Here is a 23375-nt window from a genome sequence, read left to right on the forward strand (position 1 = left end):
AAAATTCAAAATTTAATTTCTAATTATCCTGAATTAATTTTGCGTTGGAAAATCGTATAAATCAGGTTAATAAAATTCTGAATGCAAAAAAAAAAAAAAAAAAAAAGCTTTTCCGGATTACTGTTGTAACTCAAAAAAAGCGAAAATTGAGATTTTCATGTGAATTGATCCAAAAAAGAAAAGAAATTTTTATGTAGAGTAGTGATGTATCACCAAAGTTATATCAATTGCCGCTAGGTGGAAGATGCTTCACTATTAATAGAAAGCAAATTAAATTGTGGGAAAATTGAAACACGCTCTGTTGTGGAAAACAGGTTTTTTGCGTTGCAACAGTATTCCGGGAAAGCGGCGATTTAATCGTCATTCATACCATAGCCCGGTACAGTTCACAGTGCGAGTTGTGGCGTCATCGGAAACTTTTTTAAATGACACCCTGTATTTTTCTGTATATCATCTGAAAGATTTTATTATTCTCCATAGTTACACAAGCTATCAATTGTTCTATATAACAAACGTTGCTATGATACATTCTTTAATAAATCACCCCAAACGAATGTCATTATAGCATGGATTGTGTACAAAGATTGATTTAATTTTTTTTTTTCGGCAGAGGCCGTTTCCTCAACGGTTTTTTTCTCCTCTTTATATATTTTTTTGCTTCTAAAGTAATATGAACAGAACATCCATGAATCCCAAGGCGGGACCCTTCGGAGCAAGTGATAGGGATATTCCGTGCCTCTATCGCTTGCTCCTCATGGCTGTGTTGGCCTCATTGTGCACCACTGCTTTAAGTTTGTAGCACTTTGTCATCACCAAAAGACTTTGTCAGTTTAATTTCACAGTGTTTAATCACTCCACCTTATCTAAATGGTATTTGATTTTTAGTCATTTACGCGCAAACTTCGTAAGACGCCTGCAGACTGGATTGCTTTACGTATGTAACTTTAAGGGGAGAGGATGGTATTTTTTTGGTGAAAAATGAGTAAATTTTCAGAAAAAAAAAATTTCTTTAAAATGCTCTGTGGTATGTGTGGAATGCATAGCATAACATTTTGTGGGTATTTGTGCCCTTATCGGATGTTGAGTCGCCATTTTTATAGATTTTTAAATCACTCGCCCACTTTTATTGTTGTTTCCGGTAAATTAAATTTTCAAAAAAAAAACAAAAACAAAAACAAAAAAAAAAAACAAAAAAAAAACAAAAAACAAAAAAAATTCTTTAAAATACTCTTTGATATGTGTGGAATGCATTGCATAACATTTTGCGGGTATTTGTGCCCTTATCGGATGTTGAGACGTCATTTTTAAACTTCCTGCGTTATGGCCTTTTAAATCACACTCCCCCTTTATCGGTTTCCAGTAACTTCACGTTTTTATGCTACATTGCCAGACAAAAATGGATATTATTTCTGAATTATTAAAGATACATGCATGAAATTTAGAACAAACATTCTTTAGACTATTAAGAAACTTTTCCCTGTAACAGAATTTTGTTAATTTATTTCATTTTTAAAATATGCCCGTTTGTTTGCAAGAAAAGAAATCAGATAATTGTTATTAAAATTTAATTGTTTATTTTACAAACTTAGGGACTAATATCAAAATTCTGTTACAGACAGTTTGTAGAAAATGCTTTTGCAAATACATTGCAAAACACTGTTTGAATCTATCTTTAAAAACGGTTTAGATATATCGGTTTTAGTACAATCCTGCATTGGGTACATTTTTTTCAAAATTGGGTCCCCAAATATTTTTTTTTCAAAATATTTATATTTGGTTGAGTTGCTACAGGTATGAGCTCTGTACATACAAAATATTAATATTTTACACAGAACAGGAAAAAAGTTTTAAAAAATACCATCCTCTCCCCTTAAAGAAGATTGTTTTCATCTCTGAGCCTTATATCTGAGTTCGCTGGCCTAATGCAGCTTCGCCTCGCCACTAGCACTTCTATATTTTATTTTATTAGTCGTTTCATAATGGCGACGAATATAGCATTCCTTCTTAACGGACACCACTTGGAAACACACATAACATGCGGCTTCACTCCGTAATTCATCTTTCGTTGACATGTTGATTTTCGGATTGCACTTTACTTTCTTTTTTTATTCAAAGTGCCTGAACTCATTATGGTACTTGTAACACACAAACAGATCTGAGTAAAACTTCAGTTTCACGCTCTGCTCTTCCTCTCAAGACTGACATGTGCCGAAGATACAACAGAACAAGTTCAAAATATAGTATTCGCATTTACCGTTATAGAGATTTTCCTCTGATTTTTATCCCATTCCCCTTCCATCCTTCTGGACATTCAAGTCAACCATTGTGTAAAAGCCACTTTGCTAGTTCGAGCATTAAATTAATTACATTAATTGATAATATTTCCTTCTTTGTTATCAAATTTAGTGATTTAATAATTTAATATGAATAAATATTTTAATCCAAAGGGTTGTTGTTTTTATCAATTACTCAAATTCTTAATAAAAGGAAAGAAGCAAAATTCTGAGGGTCTGTTATAATACTATTTAAGTACCGCAAACCAGGGTTAAATTGGCCCAGCGCGTGTTACTTTGGCCCACACACGATAAAAAGTTTAAAAAATTTTTCGTACTGTGAGTTTCATCCACATCATTTATTTCTACGCGCCGTACGATAGATATTTTAAGAATAACTCCCGCTATCAGGATTATCTGTAACGGCCTTTGTTGGCACTTGTGATGTTCATGGAGTTTGTTGTTGTAGAAGTAGTAAATTAATATTATGTAAACTTACTCCTTCCCAGCCGATACAGTTGATTGAAAAAATCAAGTAAGTGTATTTTTTGTAAGCTCAAAGTATTGGCATATAAGATACGTAAAGTATATTTGATTATTGTAAAAGCCCTTGACAGTATTTTCTATCTAAAAATAAGTAGCGCCTATGCACACGGATAGGGGCTACATTGATTCAGGCCAAAGGAATCCCTAGCGCCAAATATTCTTTCGTTGTAACTGTTCGCAGGCCATGTCAGACTATTGAAATTAACATAACCAATCATTGGCTGCTGTAAACTTTGTGTAACTTGGAAAAGCCAGTTATATCCAACTGTTATCACGAAAATGGAATTTATGCTGGCTAGCCATATCCATGCAAGTCCTACTGGTCGGTATTGGATATGGCCCCAGCCACCGGCGTGGCTCAGTCGGTTAAGACACTTGCCTGCCGGTCTGAAGTTGCGTTCGGGCGCGGGTTCGATCCCCGCTTGGGCTGATTACCTGGTTGGGTTTTTTCCGAGGTTTTCCCCAACCGTAATGTGAATGCAAGGTAATCTATGGCGAATCCTAGGCCTCATCTCGCCAAATATCATCTCGCTATCACCAATCTCATCGACGCTAAATAACCTAGCAGTTGATACAGCGTCGTTAAATAACCAACTAAAATAAAAAAAAGATATGGCCCCAACAAAAGAACATTTTATTTTACCAGCGGAAAAGAAAATAACCCCTCAAAAACAATTGAAGAGGCGGTTTTCTCAGTCTTCAAGGCGTTAACTTAATATAAATTATCTGTAGTTTTGTTTTGTTTGTTTTGTTTTGCAGCCTTATCAGTATAATGTATCTTTGTGTACCTCGTGCCATACCACTTTAGACATGGTATTGTAAACACTATTTTAAACAAGAATTTGTAGCATAAAACATTTGAAAGGTTTAAATATTTGTCTCAAAATAAATATCTTTCATGTTTCAGACAGACTTATTTTTAAGAATATTATGAGAAAACATAGGTTGGGTCAAAGTAACCCCACGTGCCAGGTAACTTTGGTCCACAGCTTTGAACTAAGTTTTATCACATGTACTATTATCAGTGACTATTATGATTGTTGAAATGCTTTTACGAAATGTTCCCGCACTTGTATATGAAATTTGGAGCTATATCTCCGAAGTTTTTACAAGAAACCAGCAAAAGAACGCTTAAAAATGCATTTCAGTGGGTCAAAGTAACTCTGGTTTACGGTGCTTATTTTTACATTTATAGAGCCTATTTTAGGTGCCTAAATATACATTTCTTAGTCCTAGAATCCCAGATGTAGGTATTATTTATCACAGTTCAGCGAAATTCAATTGTAGAGAATCGGCGAGCAAGTCTGCAATAAACAGACTAGCGAAGAAGTTAAAAAATATAGGCAACGTAGGATTAAAAAAAATATTATCTACCAGTGGCGTAGCATGAAATTTTGAGCAGGGGAAGCTAACTCAAGTTGTCTTTCATGCAATATGAGAAAACATATTACAAAAATACAGTCTTAAAATAAATAGTAGTCAATTTCAAGTCAGCAGTCGAAGATTGGTTGGAACATCGTAAGTAACACCAATAAGGTATGACCTCAAATGATACGTATTAAAATATGATTTCACGGTTTACACATATCTCTTAACAAATAGACACGCATACGTATAACATTAGCTTACTCCCTGTCATACTTAGAGAAATCACAATATTAGTATCATTATGTAAGTATGCGTCTGTCTTTTGGTTGTGTCCTTCATTCACAGCAAGGGAGTCGGTCATTTGCTTTTTAAATCACACTTTTGTTCGTAAGTCAGTTTTGATAATACAATTGTCCTAAAAAAAATTCAAGTAAATTAGTGTCAGGAACTGATATTTCGCTCATTATTTATTATATCAGCCACAATGCACACTAACACTTCAACTGAAAACAACTGACGAAAAGGGATAACTCAGAAACTACTTATTTTAAATGTTAAAGCTAGCTTCTTTGCGAGCCTTGCGACTAGGTTAGCTTAGAAAGGGATGGAAAATCTGCGGGGTGGATTACACAGAAGAAGCCGGTCTGCTTGGAAGCTGGTGTGTGCAGGCTTCTTGTTTACTGCTGCATCACAAATCATCCTGAGCTGCCGCATCACAATATTTAACGCGTAAATATAAATTCTATTAAAATTAATAAATAATTTTCTCCATAAACTGCAGGTTTATTATGAAATTATTATTAACTGGGGAAGCTAAGCTTTTTAGCTTACATTGACGCTACGCCACTGTTATCTACAGTATAATAGGCAGACAGACATTAAGTATGTTACTTAAGTTTTGACACAGAATCGCAAAAAGTTTAGTTCAAAAACTCAGCTTGTCAGAAATAAGGGCAAAGGGCACACAGAGTAATTAATTCGAAAATATGTGTCACTCTTTCCACATAAAAATCAAGTGCATTATTACATTTGTGCAGTCAATGAAGTTAGGAGGGTTTAGTTCTGTAGTAGCTTGAAGATGTTTCTGAAAACAAAAATGAACGAAAAGTTGAGGGCTTTTTTAAAGACTCTGTATGTCCATAATAATTCAATATTTATTTATTTCTTTGTAGGCCATAACTATTTTGTTCGTATTCTCTCAGTTTTATCGAAGTCTAGTATATACAGCCACGAAGCTCAATACGTGGGGAATATGCACCCATAGATAGTTGCTGACCACTAGGATCGCTATTATCGCCTCATCACAGACAATGCGAAATAGTACTGGCACAGTCTATTGTTCCTAGAACTCTGAACAACTCAAGCTTCGTGACTGTATATACTAGACTGTGGTTTTATTCCTTAGTGTTTTGTTTTCCATGTAATTTCCTTTGCATATCATTATAGCCATAATTGATGTCAAAAGAATAGCTATTTGTCAAAAGGCCAAAGTCGCATTTTTTTAGAAAATCACTTTCTTAGCTTACAATGTTCTTTGAATATAAAGACGTTAATTTATGTTAGCAGAACCGACAAATGTCCATCACAAGTGGTAACTAGACGGCATTCAATATCGCGATTTTTGTTAAAAGGGCAGAAGTGTAGGAAATGTGCCCTTTTAACAAACAACATTATGCTCTTGAAAACTTAGATGTTGGCTAAACTTCATCAATTAAGTTATTTTAGTTACAGCTAATAATGAGACTTGTGGCCATTGTTGCAGTACATGTGTTCCAGTCAACAAATTACTTTATAAGACGTGTACATGTACAATGAATTCTGACAGTGAAGTAGACGCTGTAGTTAATAGTAATATTTAAAAAGGCAAGGGTCTTGCAAATCCAGGCATCTACAAACCTAAATTATGCTCCCAAAAGAGCAGCAGCTACACAACTAGCTATTTGTCACGAAGTGACAAATCTGATGCAAAATCTATCTGAGGCTACAGTTTGAGCCTTAAACTAACTCTACAAAAGCATGATCGAATTCACAGCATATGGCAATTGATTTAAATCATTATTTTTGCAAGTTCTTCGCTCAAATTTTCCGTTGTGGACGTGCAACATAACCTGTCGAAATTTATAATTTTAAAGTCTGGTGACAGAAATATTGTAAGAAACATCTGTGGAGAAAGCTAATGTCGAGCGTCATAAGGTGTTCCTTTGTTATCGGTAATTTGTATCACTTTACTCATGGCAAGGAGCGTCCAGGAATTATTATTGCCTTACCATTCATCATTTGGTTTACTACTCACATCTTTGTTTTACATCATAATTATTGAACTGTCTAGTTATTGCATATTCAGGAGGAAACTTTGTCTTAGAAAGCAAAAACTTAATGACGCAAAGAAAGTAAAATCATACATTGAGGATAATGTTAAAGTATTTTATGAGCAGACTGAACAGTGGACTCAATACTGATGTGAAAAAATCATACAAATCAGTATAATATTATATTTTCATATTGTAAAAAAATAATTTTCAAATTGCTCAAATCCGTGATAAAAAGTTTTGTATACAGTAATACATATTAATAAATCTTGTTTTTCATACAAAACTCATTTTTATTATATTTTAACAAAAAAAAAAACTCTGTTAAAATATATTATTTGTTAAAAGGGCATATATCCAGCTAATTTAAGTGCCCCTAGTAAGGGCATGAATGATTTAATTTCCAAATACACTTCTCACGCAAGTGAGTCAAGTATAACTTCTTAATTTGAATGTTTCAGAAAATTAATAATCTTAAAATGATTAAGCAGGAAATAGTTTTTGTACAGCTATTATGTTAAACTGTTTCACATGGTACAACGTAAAATTGTGTAAAATAACTTTTGATATCATTCCTGTCTGAATTAAATTCAGTTTGCTGGAACATTCAAAAAAGGATTGCTACATATGCCTGACACAGTCCATGTGCGTGATCCAGATGACGGGGTGCTTTATGAGGAATAAGGGACACCTCTCACCTAAATAGGTGTTGGTATTCTTTGTTGACAGTGCGCGGAAGGCCATGCAAAACAGTTGACAGGAGAGACAATGAATCCTGTTCACGCTGTGAATGGCACAAAGAGCCTTTGCTCCAAATTGTAATTATTTCCATAATGTTTTGCATTTCAAAGCAAGGCGTGGCTTGTTTGCTTTATATTTACTGTCTGCTTGCGTGAAAGTGTTATTGTGTTTATATTATTCATGTCAACCAGGTCGTAACTTTCTTTCACGATGTCAGATGTTCTAACGTGCTACACCACGATTTGGACCCCATCTCTCTCGCATATTTCATACCACAGTTGAGGCACTTGTTGAAAGGAAGACCATGCTTATGATACCAGGTTCACTTCGCGAGGCTCAGTAATGTCCAGGTCAACTAAGAGCTTCTAATCAAGGGGATAGAGGTTCGACTTCGGCTCAGAGGGCAGAGCGGCTGAGGATGGGTTTTCTTTCAATACTATGCTTTCACCAAACATCTTCATTTCGCTGTTGCTTTCCAATTGCAGTATTACTACAGACACACACACATGCAGACATTAATTATTTATAGGCCTACAGACTGCCAAGAAATTAATTTCCAAATTGAGGGGTGCTATGCAATAACAAGGTATATGTAAAAAGTGGGTTTTTGGTAGTAAGTAAAAGTGACATTGTTTTCATTAACAAAGAAAGGCCTTTGCAAATCTGTGTTTTTGAATTAGGCCTAGTATTATTGACAGTTTATATGTCTAAGTTTCATGTCTTATTCGTCAAAATCTTGTTATTGAATTCGTTATTTTAATATATTAACATTAAAGTACTCCGACTTACCTTGTTATTGCAGTCATACGATACAACTTGCCTTATTGAAGTCATACGATGCAACTTGCCTTGTTATTGCAGTCATATGATACAGCTTGCCTTATTGCAGTTATAAGATACAGCTTGCCTTATTGCAGTCATACGATGCAACTTACCTTGTTATTGCAGTCATATGATACAACTTGCCTTGTTATTGCAGTCATAAGACACTACTTGCCTTGTTATTGCAGTCATAAGATACAGCTTGCCTTATTGCAGTCGTACGATGCAACTTACCTTGTTATTGCAGTCATATGATAAACTTATCTTGTTATTGTACTCATACGATGCAAATTGCCTTGTTATTGCAGTCATATGATACAACTTGCCTTGTTATTGTATTCATACGATGCAAATTGCCTTGTTATTGCAGTCATAGGATACAACTTGCCTTGTTATTGTACTCATACGATACAACTTGCCCCGTTATTGTACTCATACGATACAAACTTGCCTTGTTATTTCAGTCATAGGATACAACTTGCCTTATTATTGTAGTCATAGGTTACAACTTGCCTTGTTATTGCAGTCATACGATACAACTTCCTTTGTTATTGTACTCATACGATGCAAATTGCCTTGTTATTGCAGTCATATGATACAACTTGCCTTGTTACTGTATTCATACGATGAAAATTGCCTTGTTATTGCAGTCATATGATACAACTTGCCTTGTTATTGTACTCATACGATGCAAATTGCCTTGTTATTGCAGTCATACGATACAAACTTGCCTTGTTATTGCAGTCATATAATACAACGTGCCTTGTTATTGCAGTCATATGATACAACGTGCCTTGTTATTGCAGTCATATGATACAACGTGCCTTGTTATTATAGTCATACGATAGAACTTGCCTTGTTATTGCAGTCATATGATACAACTTGCCTTGCTATTTCATATGCATGAGAACATCAGATTCTTTCTAAGATCGCTAAATATAATAAGGATTAAAATGTAATAGGCCTACGTGAAGATAAAATAATTTAAGAGTTGAACTTTATTTTCAAAATAGAAGTTAAGTATACAACACATGATATAAGAAAATAGAACTTGTGTATTTTCTTGTATATCCCAGTACTTTTAGGTAGTGGGTAAAAAATGTAACTTCTCAAAATCAAAATAAATCCAAAACAATGGCATCACCTTATAAGTATTGTTACAGTATTGCTTCCAAAACGTTTTCCTCACATTGATTTGATCACTTTACGAAGGAATATTTTATGTCTTCAGTCAGTATTCCAGCTCGGATTCATCACATTCAGAATCTAGTGTTTCTGACCTATGTGCAGCTTCGAAAAGCTTCTGATAGTACTGTCTGCTCCCTTCAGTGACGTCTGAACGTTTGCACCGACACTAGAGCTCTCTACAGTCTACGTAACGAAACTGCGACATAGTCATATTATAAACTGTGCATAGCAGTAAGACATTTCATACTCGCCACCAATGTGACAGAACAGCAAGATAAGTACATTTGCTTTGCATTTGCAATGGTGGCGACTATACCGAGGTATGTGTACGTACCTTGTACTCATAACAGATAGGCATCACTCCATATCGTAGGCCTACTATCAGTTTACTTTTACATTAGTCACCGCTAGAAAAGATGAATATTAGCAGTATTGCCACTAATTTTCGAATGATCTATGTACTTTTAACAAAATTCTGCTTTGAAAATTACAATGTTGTATGAATCTCTGTTTTGTTATATATTCTGAAATTACTTTGAAAATGTATGCACCGCTGCCATGCTTTCACTTATCACACTAGTATCACTGTATTCTATATATTTGGTAAGAATTTCAAGATATTTCATTTGTAACTTCGAGTTTGCTATCACGGAAACGAGAATTCCACAATGCCACAAATCAGCTGCAATGCTACTGTAAAATGCACGGAGGAGATTATAACGCTTTAATTTGTTCACATCTTGTAACAGTACCGTCTTCTTGAGGTATTTTAAGTTGCTATTCGGCTCTACAGCCTAGTGAAGGCTTGATCTAAGTCTGTCCTACGCCGTCTTCTTCACCTAAAATTTGTTTTGAAGAAATGAAATGATTGTTACTAGTCCTGAATTGCAGAAACCTCATATGTCCAGGCAATTCATCTTTTTTTCTCTCACAGAATACTAAAGGAAAAAAGTTCATGTATGCGAAACACAGAACATAGTATTATGCTTCAATAAATAAAATTATCACTTAAAAATACGAAATACTTTTGAGGATACAAAGTTTTTTTGTGCTTCCTGAAAAATTTACTCAAATGGACATAGGTCCATATATGTGAGATTTCTGCAATTTACGATTCAATTGTAAATAAATTGCCTAAATATATTCTCAACATCAATAAAATCTCACTCTATTTTAAACAGTTCAAAAAATATCTTTGTGCTACACTATTTTATATTTGTTTTTATTGTTCACTTTAATGCTATAAAACAATATACTACTCCAACTAAGTTCGAGAGACACTGATGAGTCCACACATGTGGAGTAACGGTTAGCGCGTCTAGCCGCGAAACCAGGTGGCCCGGGTTCGATTCCTGGTCGGGGCAAGTTACATTGTTGAGGTTTATTCCGGGGTTTCCCTCAACCCAATATGAGCAAATGCTGGGTAACTTTCGGTGTTGGACCACGGACTCATTTCACCGGTATTATCACCTTCATCTCATTCAGACGCTAAATAACCTAAGATGTTGATAAAGCGTCGTAAAATAACCTACTAAAGTAAATAAAAAAAAGACATTCATGACATTAGGTCGCTGTCGAAACGGTACTGTCTGTCATTGAGGTATATTACCTTTTTTTTTTAACATTTTTAACACTTTTAAAGTTTTAATTGAAGAATGCTTTATACCATTTTATAGTTTCAATTAAGGGGAGTCTGTACACCGAATTTTGACAAAAAATGAAGTTTTTGTTTTTATCGTTTTTCGGTGGTTTAATATGTGTAAAATGATAATATGATTTTATTTAGTCTAATTTTCAGCTTTTAGCCCTGTATTCAGCAAAAATATTGTAGTAATTTTTAATGCAAAAAATGTTATCAATGAAAACATTTTTTCTTGCCAACTGCTCAGTGGAATTTTAAATTGTATATACATAAAGTATGTTACATATGCCCTATTTTTTCTGCAGTTTTATCTTTAATCAATTCTGAGAAAAGTGCACCTAAAATTCAGGAATTTAACATTGCAAGATATGGAAACTTTGACACCATTTTTCTGCACTTATTTTTGTGACATTGGTGCACTTTTCTCAGAAAGTGTTGTACTCAGAAGGTTGAAGTTAATATAAACTGTCAATGTGATGGCATTTTACGCAGTAAGTTAAACAAATTAAGAATATTTCTATCTTCAGCAAAAATAAAAAAATAATTTTCAGTAATTCTTAATGAAAAAATGTTAAGAATGAAAAAAATTTTCTTTGCCAACCACTGTGTAATTTTAAATTTATTTAACCAGTTGTATACATAAAGGTATGTTACATATGCCCTATTTTTTCTACATTTGTATCTTTTATAACTTCTGAAAAAAGTGCACCCAAATTTGAGAAATTTAACATTGTAAGATATGGAAGTACAGACTCCCCTTAATTATTTTGTAATTGGTTTTTATTTGACGAGTCTATCTGTACTTTATGTATTACGTTTGACAATAAATAGACCTATACGATGTACTAAATACTATACTGTAATGTACTACTTTATATTCAATAGAAACGTTGGTTAAAATTCTAATCCTTCCCATAGAGAAGAATGGATAAACTACTTTTCTTGTGAAACAAACTCTTGAATACTTTCTCAAAGAAGCTCTGAACGACGTCTTCGCGTTGTTTTACTGCAGTCGTCTGGAATGTCTCCTTGTTTTTCTCTCCTGGTCTTCAACACCATTAGGGTAACAATGTGTCGTTGTCACGTAGAATCATTTATATGAGCTGTATGCAAAGCAAAGTCACCGAACGAACACCCTCGCCCATTTCTCACGTAAATATTGCATGGTCAAAGAAAACTGGTTACAGTTAGTTATATTTTTTAGTCTCCTTCCTTCTGTAGGTGCGCGAATAGACTATGTGTGTAATTTAAAGTTTATAAATTTAAGATAAAACAGTTACTTCCCACTGCCTTCTATTTTTTCTCGTCTGTGTGTTGTATAAATTGCGGTGTCAGACAGCCAGCTACTGCTGCTGGAGTCGGCGGTGGAAATGTAAGGAAATTGGCGGTTTGTTTCCGGCAGTGGTGGCGGTGGTGAGGTTTGGTCGGTATCACTTCAAGTGGAGGAAATTGAAGTGCAACAACAGAAAGAGAATAGAAGGCGGTGCGTGGCTTAAACAAGTGGCGGACTGGTCTCTGGCTTAAGTATACAGTTATTGTGAAGTACACATGCTTGAAATGAATGGGTGTTCGCAGAAATGGGCTAACCATCATTTGGTAATAATGGAGGAAAATTGACTTGTGAATTCATATAACAATAGAGATATTAATGCAAAGAAAATAGGCTAATATCTTCTTTATTTAATAAATTCGATAGTCAATTTTTCTCCAGTATTACTGAATGAAGGGCAAAGGTTAATTGGAATTTCCCGATCTCTGGTCAGTTCAAAAATTCTGATAGAACAGATATGTGTGGTGAATTTCGGTAAAGTCGTAAAGTCCGGAGGATCTAATTAGTCAAATCCACTCTCCTCACCTTCATGTGGGGCCCCCTGGGATCTTTCAAGATGCGAAAGAGAGAGTGGTGTGTGGAAAGCAACGGGAAGCTGCAGCATTTGAGTAGCCTAGAATCAAACACTACAGTAGTGGCAAAAAAAAAAAAAAAACCGGACCGACCCTTGTAGCTGATTTCAGAGTCACAGATTCAAATTTTTCTAGTCACAAAACACATCCATCTTGTATAATTAATTGTAACAATGAAATTTATTGCATTTGTTCGATTCCTTCAGTGACTCAAGCTTACAGACGAAAAAACTTTGCGAGTTTAATTTTCATCCGGCATCAATATTACATTTCTACCTCTATTCGGCAAAGATAACTGCGTATTTTTTCATTAAGTAGCAGTACATACCTCTGGCTTCACTATAAATATTGAAATTACCACAGTTTGACACAATACACAGCACAGGATTCTTTTGTATCAGCTACAAGGGTCGGTCCGGTTTTTTTGCCACTACTGTACTTTATCCAAAACTTTGATTTGTCTGAAAAGATGAAAAACTAGTGCAGTTAGACTCCAAACAGTGATTTTACTGCTAAAGTTAAGGCAGATAAATTGCAGTTTGACTCCAAAGAGCAAGCAATTTATTACATTCCCTGAAAAATTCTGCACTGAAACATATCTTAATTCCATATTTCATAATTTGTAGGAAGTGCAGTTCGATTCTAGGCTACTCATTTATCTTTTACAAAAAAAAACTGCAAATGTAGCATTTATCTTCCGTGGTCGTCTGAGAAAAGAACTAAGGAAGAGACTAGTGAAGTGCTTTGTATGAGTGTGATACTATATGGGGCGGAAACACGGACTTTATGACTAGAAGCATTTGAAATGTGTGTATGGAGAAGAACGGAGCGTGTGAATTGGACAGATAGATTAAGAAATAAAGCTGTACTAGAAATAGTGGGTGAAGAACGAATAAATAATAGGTACTGAAACTGATCAGGAACAAAAGAAAAAATTCGCTAGGTCACTGCCTAACAAGAAACTGCCTAATGAAGGATGCACTGGAAGAAATGATGAACGGGAGAAACGTTCGGGGCAGAAGAAGATATCAGATGATAGACGACATTAATATAGAGGTTGATGTGAAATGATCCTGCAGATTGAAAAAGGCGATAAGGTACACTTAAATGAATAGAAAACCTATATTACGTTTTGTGATTAACTGCATGGTTAATTAGAAAATTAATTTGAAAATTCCAGCAGTCTGGTAACCTAGCCACTAACAGTCTCCTTTCGTACCGTAATAAAGAATAAGAGATCAACGAACTCAGCATACGTGAACTGCTTCGCACCTCCTTCTCTAGCTACAACGTTGCGATGTGGTTGCATCGTTCAATGGCTTGAAATGCGTGTATATTATTTTAATGTACCGAAGTACATATTATATTTCCATGCAGATATTCTGCTTCATCATACGATGAAAGAGTAATGGAACGGAGAAAAATTCTCTCCGGCGCCGGGATTTGAACCCGGGTTTTCAGCTCTGCGTGCTGATGCTTTATCCACTAAGCCACACCGGATACCCACTCCGGCGTCGGACAGAATCGTCTCAGTTTAAGTTCCAACTCTTGGGTTCCCTCTAGTGGCCGCCCTCTGCACTACGTCATAGATGTCTATGAACGTAGGACTGAAGTCCACACATGTGCTGAGGTGCACTCGTTATGAGTGACTAGTTGGCCGGGATCCGACGGAATAAGACGATTCTGTCCGACGCCGGGGTGGGTATCCGGTGTGGCTTAGTGGATAAAGCATCAGCACGTAGAGCTGGAAACCCGGGTTCAAATCCCGGCGCCGGAGAGAATTTTTCTCCGTTCCATTAGTCTTTCATAGTTGAAATGAGTGGTTTTTAAATTAAATTTACACGAAAACCTCTCAAGTTATTGAAATATAACAGAGCGATAAATTATTTTTTGTTAGATTTTCTATCGATATGGACAAAAATGACGATCCAACTCGCAATAATTACCGAATGATAGATAGGGTGTTAAACATTTGGGGGGGGGCATTTTTTCTGAGAAAACTATGAACCTTCCACCAATATAGTATTACTGTTATTTGTTACATACAACATGAGCTATTCGCTCTAAAAATCTGCACGATTATTTCACTTCCACTCTGTATATGGATCGTACGCAGAGACTAAAAGGAAACGGAAAATAGGAATGACTGGAGAAAGGCGCCGGAAACCCAACTTTGAGTGCACACAAAATCTGTGTGACTTGAATTGTGGTTTTCTGTTAACGTACCTATAGTGACGTATATATATTATGCAAATCTGGCTTTCAGGTAAAGCTTCCTGTGAAGTAGACTTGAATAATATCAAGAGAAAAATTGTTCCGCGGCCGGGTATCGATCCCGGGACCCTTCGCTTAGCGCACGAATACTCTACCGAAAAATTGGAACAGTGTTGGGTGTAGTTCCTGGGTAGCTCAGTCGGTAAAGCATTCGTGCGCTAAGCAAAGAGTCCCGGGATCGATACCCGACCCCGGAACAAGTTTTCCCTTGAAATTATTCAAATATAGAATTTGTGAGGTTGTGGAATAGGCCTAAGAGTGCACTTATTATGAAGTGGTAAAAACAATGTGGCATTTTGTTTAGCAAAAAACCTATCATCTCGTATTTAAAATTGATCTGGAAATTAAACATGCGGTAGATACATAACAAGAAATATTTTTAGTTGATTTATTTTAAATAGCTTACCATACATGTACGAATATATTTGATTAGAATTTTTGTGACAGTGTTTTTATATTTTCTGTAAAGTTTAAAAAAATGTGAAATTGATTCATTGGCATAGGCCTACAACCGTCGATATGTTCTTTCCATTTTCGTCTGCAATTTTTTTTTAACTTGTTATGTTTCCAGCTTCTAATTGTTGGTTGAGTACTTCATTTGGAATGCGATCTCGTTTTGTCATTCCTAATAGCGTTCTTAAAAATGTCATTAATTGTGCTTCTATCCTAGGCTTCTCCTTCAATCTTTCTATACAGGGTGTTTGAAAAATACGGGGCATAATTTCAGGTATGTATTTCCCACATGTAGACAATCAAAATAGTTCATTACAACATGTGTCCGGAAATGCTTTATTTCCGAGTTATGGCCTTCACAACATTGAAATTCACCGGAACGTTTTTCTTTCCGCAGGTCGTTGCCGTCAAAGGAGACATTAAGAGGGCACTCTGACAGTTCATTCCGAGGCGAAGGTTACATTCAGTGTTGTGTAGGCGTTAGACTGTGCGACATGTATTCAAATCAAGAGCTGGCAGAGATACACTTCATGTACGGTAAGGCGGACGGCAATGCTGCGCTGGCTCGTCGTTTGTACCAGGAGAGGTACCCACAGCGACAATGTCCAGATCGGAAGACATTTGTACGTCTCCATTACCGTCTGTGCGAGTATGTAAAATTTCACTCTCCTGGTTTGGGAAGGGGACGACCAAGATCTACAACTCCAGAAGTACAGGAGGAGATTCTGGAGGGTGTGAACATGACTCCTTCTATCAGCACACGAAGGGTAGCGTTGCAAGTCAATGTTCCTCATACGACTGTCTGGAGACTGTTGAAAGAGTATCAATTGTATCCTTATCATTTGCAACGTGTACAGGCCCTGTCACCAGCAGATTACCCTGCACGAGTTAGGTTCTGTCAGTGGTTCTTGCAGCAGTGTGGTGTAAATCCGAACTTTCCTGCCTTAATATTATTTACAGATGAAGCACAGTTCATACGAGATGGCATAACAAATTTCCACAATCAGCATGTATGGGCGTATGAAAACCCACGTGCAACTGTTCCATCTCATCACAAGGTGCAGTTCTCCGTCAACATGTGGGCCGTCCATGTAATTGTAAACAGACTTACGGGGCAGGCGTACACAAACTTCCTGGAAAACACCATACCTCATGTTTTAGAAGACACTCCACTGATCAATCGTCAACACATTCACTTCTTGCATGATGGCGCTCCTGTACAGTCGTACGGCTCGCCGGTACTTGGATCGAAGGTTTCCTGATCGATGGATAGGTAGAGATGGCCCAATTGCTTGGCCTCCACGCTCACCTGGTCTGAACCCTCTCGATTTCTACTTGTGGGGCCATTTAAAATCATTGGTTTATTCGTCTCCGGTGCCTGATTTGGAATCCCTTCGGAATGGAATTGTGGCATTTTCTGAGGACATACGCAATACTCCTGGAGTTTGGGATCGTGTTCGCAGGTCAATGAGACATCGATGTGAGGTCTGTATTCAAGCAGGAGGTGGACATCTTCTGTAATGACAACGAACTGCGGAAAGAAAAACGTTCCGGTGAATTTCAATGTTGTAAAGGCCATAACTCGGAAAAGAAGCATTTCCGGACACATGTTGTAATTAACTATTTTGATTGTCTACATGTGGGAAATACATACCTGAAATTATGCCCCGTATTTTTTAAACATTCTATATAGCCTACTTCCTTGTTTAAGTCCCTGGTTTACTATTAATTCTTCAGTTCTTGATATAACCTGACGATAATCTAATTCCTGTTTCTTTTGAATTGCTTCCGTCAGTTAAGTGAATTACGATTCGATCACATTATTGCTGTTATTATTGTTGATGATGATGTCTGGAAACACACATTGGGACTCTGTTCTTTAGAATGAAATCCGCCTCGTTTTTGGCCTCTCGCCCGTCCGTCACTGCATGGGCCACTCGGGCAAGGGAAATAAGAGGAGGAAGGTGTCGTCATACAAAATGTATGTTCCATCAGTGGATTTGGTGGTCAGAACCTGCTGGATGAACACTTCCTCCTACGGCTTGCAGAAAATTGAAGAATCGAGTGGAAAAACAGAGGAGAGAAAGAGATTGTGTAACATTAGGCATTCAGAGGAGAAATACCGAAGTGCAGCTTATGGAAGGACAAGGGCCAAGTTCAGCATATTAAGGAAAAATGATATATTTATAAGAAGTAAATGTATAAATGCTAAAGTTATGAAATGAATGTAACATCTATTTTGTTGGTTTCCTAACATATTTCATGACATCACCGAAACGTTTTCATTAAAAGAATCAAACTGCCGACGTTACAGCATAATCTGAGAAAATTTGATAATGGAAATAGAATAGTCTTAAGATAAAATAATTTATTTTCTTTCTTATAATTGACTTAGATGTAAGTAAATTTTGGAAAGTAATATTTTATATGTTCACCAGGACGCTTTCATTGAAGACGTCTTCATTCAATTCAATTCCATTCAATTCAATTGAATTTAATTCAGTTCAATTGATTTTGGCCATTAGACATAGGCCTAGCTACAGTTTTATGCTTCGTCAAAATACATTGAAAAACATATAATATATTTTACAAAACACTAATAAAAGAAACAGTAAAGTTTAAATAATACAACAAAAACATGAAATAATTTGAAACTTTTAAATTAAAGAAAGCTAACTAAATTGCAATTAAAATATTTATTAAAGAACAATTTCACACAAGTTTGTGTTCAAAAACTCAGCAACAGAATAAAAATGATTATTTAACAACCAATTGTAAAATCTAGTTTTGAAGCTATTGATTGGTAATTTATAATATTGAATGGGGAGCTTATTATATTGTTTCATCTCCATAATTGAAAAGTTTGTGTTACTCTTGTGTAATCTACAATATGAAATATTAATTTGTTCACTGTTTCTAATTTCATGATCATATATATTGGCCACTAATGAGTAATTATCGATATTTTGTCGAGTGTAAAGTAGGCCTACTAGATCGTATATATACAAATTTATGATTGTTAAAATCCGTGATTGTCTGAAAAGTGGTCGACAATATTCCAGATAGTTTCATTTACATAGTCTAATATTCTAATGGCTTTTTTTTGAAAATCAAGACACTTCCAATTTTGGTTCAATTTCCCCAGAAAATTAGGGCATATCGGATTATCGACTGAAAGAAAGAAAAGTAGACATATCTTAAATAATTTTGAGAAACGCAAGTCGTTAATTTATTTAACAAATATAAAAATCTTAATAGCTTTGTGCACTGGTTGTTAAGTTATGCGAAAGTTGTGAAAATGTAACGACGTTTCATTTTGTCACAGCTTAGGTTCTAGTAAGTACTCTCAACTATATGATTTCTTTTTTGCTTATTATATTTTCTTTCTGCTCTTCAAATATATACTAGAATTGATACATTGCTTAACTAGTTGGAAAAAAAAAATAACATTACATGGAGATGCATAGGTACAATTTTCTCTCTTCCTACATTTCAGATTTCAAAGAAATTTTAACCACATAGACTTAGAAGGAATAGAAGGCACTCTTGCCAAAAAGAATAGACTTCGTTTAAATATAATGGTCTTGGGACATATTTGAATGTTTCAATAAAAAAAAAACTCTTGTGTAATGAAATATAGGTCAGAATAATCTTAATATATTTCAATAAAACTAGTAGGATATATCTTGTAAGATAACTTGAATATGTCATATCAGGCTCAAATAGTTTTTGTACAAAGTGTTCTAATAGCTTGGAAAATATAGCTTTCGATACACAGCGTTTGGAGTTAAAAGTAGGTATATTATTGTCAGCGCATTTCGAACAGGAGGATCAAGGTCAAGCAATGACTGTATTTCCCACGCGTGCTTGCCCCATTGCTGGACCATTCTCCTCAACTAAAGTCAGCTGGGACAGCCGGAATTACCAATGCTTCAGTTCACAGTCTTCAGTTCAGTGACTCGTGCGTGGTTTGTACTTTACGTTTGTACTTGACCTTGATATTCCAGTTCGAAATGTGCTGAGCAGGCTATAGTCTATTGATAATCAGTAGCCTATTTCTGCAGACGTGAGCGCTCGTAACGCAACTACTGCCTCTCCAATAATTAATGTAGCGGAATAAACATGACGTTATGTTGGCGAATTTCTTCTCACAGTCAGTTTCGAAGCACATCGTCACTTTCAAGTTGCTTAATTTGTTTTGTTTTGTTTTTTTTTTTTTCGTTGTTGGTAACTCTATTAGATGCTTTATGGTTGTGCTAACTTGGAGTTACTTGTCAACAATGTGACGCTGAAACGTGTATTCAGGTTACTGCCCATCGACAGTCTTGATGTATTTTTATATTTGTGATGATTGGTTAATTAATATTCATACAAATTTCCAGACTCTAGACACCCAGGGAATTCTTCTTCTTCTTCAAGAAAAATTCACAGAGAGCCGAGCCCGGAAATCGAACCCGGGACCTCCCAATCTGGAGCAGCATGCTGACCAACAGACCACGGTGGCAGTCAAGTTGCTTAATGATTCAATATGCTAACAAGCTTTATAATAATAGTCTACGTTGTACCGAAGTACATATTATGATATTTCCGTGCAGGAATTTTGCATTATCATATGATGAAGGATCGGTGGAGCGGAGAAAAATTCTCTCCGGCACCGGGATTCGAACCTGGGTTTTCAGCTCTACGTGCTGACGCTCTATCCACTTCATCATATGATAATGTAGAATTCCTGCACGGAAATATCATAATATGTACTTCGGTACATCGTAATAATATGATAACTTATGCGTATATAATCACATAGTGATTTAAGACGGCGCTCATTCCGTCGGATCCCGGCCACTTAGTCACTCGTAATGAGTGCACCTCTGCACATTAGTATGTTGGATATTGTGCCACGATCACACATTTGTGACACAGTGCATGAGGGTTGACCACTAAAGGAAAACTAAGAAGTGGAGCTTAAACTGAGAGGATTCAGTCTGGCATCCGGATAGAGCGTCAGCACGTAGAGCTGAAAACCCGGGTTCGAATTCTAGTGCAGGAGAGAATTTTTTTCCGCTCCACCGATCCTTCAAGCTTTATAATGGAGAAAGAAATCATTTCAAGAAGTAGGCTGAGTTAAGGTATGCATCGACCCCTAGAATGGCAATTTTTCTAAAGAAAAAAATGAAAATTTTGCTTTTTTGTCTCATATTACAGCCTGATTCTTCTAGTTTTTAAACATACATAACATATTTAGGTTTTCCCATTATTGATGGACGAAATTTAACTTTTTTATACTCCATGCGCAGCTGCTTGCGCCAAGAAGTGGGTTAAATCTATTTACGAAAGGCTTACAGATCCCAGTAGACCTATGCCCAGCAGGTGTTTACATGACAAGACTCATAATGCAAACGAGTCTTTCAATGGTTTGATTTGGAGACGTTGCCCAAAGAAACATATGTAGGTCGTACAACCCTGAAACTTAGAGTCATGGATGCTATCTGCCACTTCAATTGTGTCAACAAAGTTGAATAAAATTGGACATATTCCGGAAAATGAGCATCACCCCAGGAAAATGCACAATGTCTTGTGTGAATGCTGCAGAAGAGACTCGAACCCTGAAGGCCAACATACAGTACACTCCTGAGCAACAATAGCGATGATGATACCGGAGGGCTGTGGAAAAGAGGAAAATTGACCTTAAGACACAGGAAGAGGGCCTCGCCTATGTTGCAGGAGGGTTTTAGGAGCATAAAAGTGTGTTATTTGTTAACTAGCTTGAACTTAAACTTTAACTTCATTTTTACCCTATTTCAGTTTTTTCAACATCTTTCAGTCTTTGAACATGTAAAAAGTATGCTTAGAATTGAGCTATCGATTTCATTCAAATACCAAATTGAAGCTTAGACATAGAGCTATGTTGTAATCTAAAATCAACTAATTTAGTGCAAAGCAAAGGTATTGTCTCTCTATAAATAAAAAAATAACTCTTTTACATGTTAGAAAAAAATTACATAAACATAAGTGAAAATGCTATTAGGGGAGAGTGGGGTAGTATCGGACATCGGGTAATATCGGACAGTGGGTTTTTATTTCATCTACCACCAGATAATAGTACCTGAATGACATGGTTACGTTTCTGTGATGTCACATACAGAAACGTAACCATGTCATTCAGGTACTATCATCTGGTGGTAGATGAAAGAAACGCACTGTCCGATATTACCCGATGTCCGATACTACCCAACTCTCCCCTAAGTTAATTTCAGACTACAACATTCTTCACTGTTTAGGGATCAATTTGGTGAACAAATGAATGATCTAGGTCATTTGGAAGCGAAGAAATGCTTGCCGAAAGAATATATGTTTTTTTTTCTTCACAAAATGTTTGCTTTAGGCCTCCAAAATGTAATTTATTTTTTCTGTTTCCTTTTGCATTCCTTTCATTTTACTGTAAGGAAATAATAAGTGAATTTTGAATTAGATTGAGGGAAAATTGTAAATTTTTACTCCAAGAGTCGATGCATAGGCCTACTTTAATGAAGAAATGGATTAATGGAAACGAAGGTTTCACGACAGACTAAAAGACAATTTACTGTGAGTAGGTGCTACGAAAAATAGGTAGAGACAGAAAATCCAATATGACGATAGCTGTCCCTAAAGGGTTACCGAAGTGATACAGCCTACTATTTAGTCCGTTATAATGGATAATAACCAAAATAAAATATAAAAAAATAGGCCTAACTAGTTTAACATGGATATGGCAGCTATCCTCATATGAACATATGTTTTACTTTTCATTTACTATAAGTGGGCCTACATATACTTCTCTTTTTTTTATGGCAATTATTGAAATATGAAATAGCGAATCCACTGGTTCAAGTAAGCATGAATATTGTGGAGGCAGTGGATTTTATTTTTGCAGATTTTTTCCTCTCAAGATTTATAAATAAAATGAAGTTTGGATTCTTTCTCGTTTTTAACATAATATTAAGCTAGAAAAACTCGCCTATAAATTTTATGATTTTATTTCGCATTTGGGAGTAGGCGTATCATATTTTTTTGTTGCTTAAAAGTTCAGTTTCATGATATTTAACAAGAGAATTTAATTCTCTTATTTGTTACGTGATTATTTTTAAGGAAACCTGTTTACTAATTCATTTATTTCATTAATGATTAGATTGGTCGTTGGACAGGTAGCCTAGATTAACCTTATCTTTTTACAGGTAAAATGTGAAAAAAGTGGCATTTAAAGCAGCGTAAAACATAGTTGCTCGTATTAAAAATGCAGCACAGTAAAATTAGTGAAAATATTTATAAGTTGTTCCTATATCCATTACCTATATCCATTTTTAATATTAGTTCGCAATTTACTGCCTATTTTAATTGCCAATTTTGAATCTTTATAGTGCTTTTATGCCTGCCTATTTCTAATGGTTTTAAGTGCGTAGGCCTACATATCCGACCTATTATTATTATTATTATTATTATTATTATTATTATTATTATTATTATTATTATTATGCGTATGGGTGGCTAAATTGCGTTATGTCCAATTTTTTACAGTATTATCTTACCATTTAAACTAATTTAAATTCTTAAATTAAAATTGACTTTCAGATATTTTTAAGAAAGGTTAACAATACTCAGCTAGCACTATAAGAGGATCACAAAGTAAAATTATAAAATTAGGATTTTGGGGAACTATTTAAATCTTAAAAATCATTTTTCACGAAAAAACTTTTATGTAGCTATATTATTATTATTATTATTATTATTATTATTATTATTATTATTATTATTATTATTATTATTATTATTATTATTATTATTAGTAGTAGTAGTAGTAGGCCTACTATTTATTGGCGCTTC

General features: G+C 35.4%; 1 non-coding gene across 1 annotated transcript; it reads right to left on the reverse strand.

The window, feature by feature from the left end:
- Window positions 1-14219: 14219 nt before the first annotated feature.
- On the reverse strand, window positions 14220-14291 carry TRNAC-GCA (transfer RNA cysteine (anticodon GCA)). The gene has a single exon. It is a non-coding gene; the product is annotated as a tRNA-Cys (tRNA).
- Between the last annotated feature and the right edge of the window lie 9084 nt (window positions 14292-23375).

The sequence above is a fragment of the Periplaneta americana genome, chromosome 3 (assembly GCF_040183065.1).
Source record: "Periplaneta americana isolate PAMFEO1 chromosome 3, P.americana_PAMFEO1_priV1, whole genome shotgun sequence".
Classification (NCBI taxonomy): domain Eukaryota; kingdom Metazoa; phylum Arthropoda; class Insecta; order Blattodea; family Blattidae; genus Periplaneta; species Periplaneta americana.